Raw genomic sequence first — 3,863 nt, 5'->3', positions numbered from 1 at the left:
ACAATGAAGCAAGCTGTGAGAGAGCAAGCCAAGTCCACTATCCCCCCTCTTTGTGTGATCCCTCTAAGCCTCTCACATAACCTCTCTTCCCCTTTCTTAACAGGTTATGAGCCTTGAGCTCCCTGCCTACACTTTATCTACACTCTACTACATCTATACTCTATACAGTTCTACACATCACATGCACACATACAACATAATACAATGCAGAACTTGACTCACCTGTCTGAGTATCCTAAATGTGAATCAATACACTGTAGACACACAATCTACCATACTACATACAATCCAGACATTATATGATCATCATCTTAGTAATTATAATCATTGGCTCAGTAGTAATGTAATCTATGCAGGCAATGTTGAAACTACAATGAGTTTCACTAACTGTAACACTTAAATGCTAAAATATTCTATAATATCACAGAGATCATGTTATAATAAATTAACTAATTATACTACAGACAAATGTTAAAAAGATTAATAAAGCAAACACTATTCATTCACTATTAACATTACAATAGTACAAATGATTGACACTGTTAATGAGCATACATATGTTATAGTATAAATCAAATAATAACACATATAGTAATATCACAGCTGAATGATTAATGCTCAAAACAAGCACATATATGCTAAACAGTATATTAAATCAAATAAATAAAACATTTAACATGTATTATAAACAATAATACAATTGTAGACACTATAATAACAACAATAATAACAATAATAATAATAATGATACAGATAGAACTAACAGAATAAATACAGAACAATATAATAACTAACACATATTATGGTTGAGCAATTATATGTAACATATCAGATTCAGCAGTTACATGTTGGATATTGCAATTACTTATCAGATACTGAATATAATACACATATCTAAGATATACAGACAAGTACAGATATACAAAGTATAATGAATAACTACAAACTAAAAAACAATGTTACAGAGTGTATAAACTAACTACACACAAAAGAATAATGTTATAACACATAAATACTGATTACAGTACAAAACAAGTGTAAAAATTATAATTATTAAACAAATGATACTACTTTACACATTAATACAATTGTGTAAATGTATACTAATGATGAACAAAAGAATTATATCTCTATTATACTCAAAACAATGTAACAATACAACTTAATTACACAGAACGTCTTTTCACAGCAGTTGATTATATAATAAATTTCAAAGTTGTAATAGCAACATTAACTGTACAGTGTATATACCTTAACAAACGATTATTAAATTTACATTGTGACAATGTAGCTTGTAGGAGCAAAGTATTAAGCTGATAAGGCTATTACAACAAACAATACAAATATAATTATTATGAACACATTATTATAATAATTATGATTGAAAACAATCATAATATAATATGATTAAATAAATTAATAAAATGCTTAAGCCATTATCTCAGACAGTATAATATAGAATAGGCAATAATGGACACAACCACACTTAATAGAACTCAGCACACTTATTAAAAGTGCTACATAAATAATAATTACAATGTTATTAAATGAATATTATACAAAAACAAACAAATTACTATATGTTTTCAACACAAAAACAAAATATTCATTCATAGTTATGAACAATTATTAATAAAAGATAATGAGTGCAAACAAAACTTGTATATTATACATAATGTGTACTTATCTACTATAATGAACAAAATACACATTATATAAGTTGACAAACATTAACAGTAACAAAGATATAATAGTAATAACATTTAAATTACTTATTATAGAACATAACAAACATTACACACTGCTTTAAAATACTAATAATTAGAAATCAAACCACAAAAGTGATTACAATTATTATATATAAATATTATATTATAACAACAATTAATAAACATTAAAGAAATATCCAATTCTTCAAAGAAATACCTTCTTGAATTGAAGGGGAGAAAATGGATAATATGCACAAACAATTAATAACTAAATATAAACAATGGAACAGAAAGTATAACACTACAGATGCTACAAAAAATAGAATAATGAAATGTACAGACTAAGCACTGACTAAGTAATAGAAGTTACAGACAGACATAACAGATCATAAAGGTAAATCATTCAGTATAAAGCAAAACTATGTCAATTGGAACTAAATAACAGAAGTCAACACAACATGTGATTGAACTTCAACATTAAATAAATAATAATTCTACTACAAAACAAATGCTCATACTTGGCAAATAATATTAATATAATAATATAATTAACTTAACAGCATTTAATACGAAAATAAATAATATACAGACAATTATCACATTATATAACAAAATAATTCATTAACTCAGACTATAGTTCATAGATAAAAGTGATGAATAACAAAAATAATACTTTGGAACATACATAAAACAATAAATAATATATTCATAGGATAATACAAATATAATTGCAATATAATTCACAACTACAACTGAATGATATACAGATAATAACTATATAAACAAGTATGGAGTGTATACATATAATTAAATAAAACTATTAAATCAATTCTTGTACAAACAATTAATTTGCCCTCACTGTGCAATTAATACAAGTGTGAACAGCATTATAACACTATGAATTACATCAGATAGATATTAAAAGGTATACCTATACAATGATTCAAATAAAATAAATAAAACCAATATATAAAATGTTTTACCTAGCAAACTAATTAACAAATAAAACATTGAACAAATACTACAATTGTGTATAGCACTAGATTAACTAAAGAATGCTAGGAGACAATTATAGTAAACATAATCCAATATATTACTTATATACAGATTGTGTTACAATACATTATTCTTTGCAAAAGAAAAAGTGAAGAACAATAGTCATAACATACACACATATATATACACAATACTACAATTGTAACAATTCACAACAACATTGTTAATAATAAATAATATGAATGCATGTTAGTAATGATTTACAACAGATAACTATGTTGGCTATTAAAGAAACAATGCAACAGATCACATAGTTACTCAGGATGTATCAGAAATGATCAATTAACAAATATAATGTTAATAAATTAATACATAACTATAAACAATAATGTAAAGCAAACAAACAAACAGTACATTCATGATATAATACATATATAATGTACCTAGACACATAGTAAGATGCCTGCAGCTAGACATAACATCTATGCAACAAATATACATTAGTATAAAACCTTATTGATCTTGGAATGAAGCAATCTGGCAAAAACAAATATTATTATTGATATTACAATATATGATCAATGTAATGCTTCAATCCAAAGACATAAATCAGCTATTACTGAATGCTTAACACATATACAAATGTAGACAAACACAGACAGTAATGATTAAAGAAGGATATTATTACAACATTGAATATACATTTTACTAGTGTGATTCATTAGTTTCACAGTGAAGTAAAAGGAAATTACTAGAGTACTCAAACAAACTGAATAACAAACAATATAACTTAATAACAAATGATATGACTGAATAACAAACAATAAAACAAAACAAGCAATTGCATTTATGATTTAAATATGCACATATACATACTTATACATGCTAACAAGATTCTACAGGTCTCTGAAGCATTTACAAATTATTTAATAATATTTACAAACAATCTATTGTGATAACAATACTGTTATTGAACAGTATACTATGAACAAACAAACTAATTAAATATACTTAAACAATATAACATTAGACAAACTTAACACAAAGTGGACTCGATCGGATGACATTTGGAATGGACAGTACATGGAACGGACAATGCATTACTACAATGCTAATAATATTATTATTAACTACATCAAGTTATAAACGTGTTACACG

This window comes from Fomitiporia mediterranea (assembly GCF_000271605.1).
Source record: "Fomitiporia mediterranea MF3/22 unplaced genomic scaffold FOMMEscaffold_8, whole genome shotgun sequence".
Taxonomy (NCBI): Eukaryota; Fungi; Basidiomycota; class Agaricomycetes; order Hymenochaetales; family Hymenochaetaceae; genus Fomitiporia; species Fomitiporia mediterranea.
The sequence above is the reverse complement of the archived record's forward strand: the minus strand, read 5'-3'. Positions refer to the sequence as shown.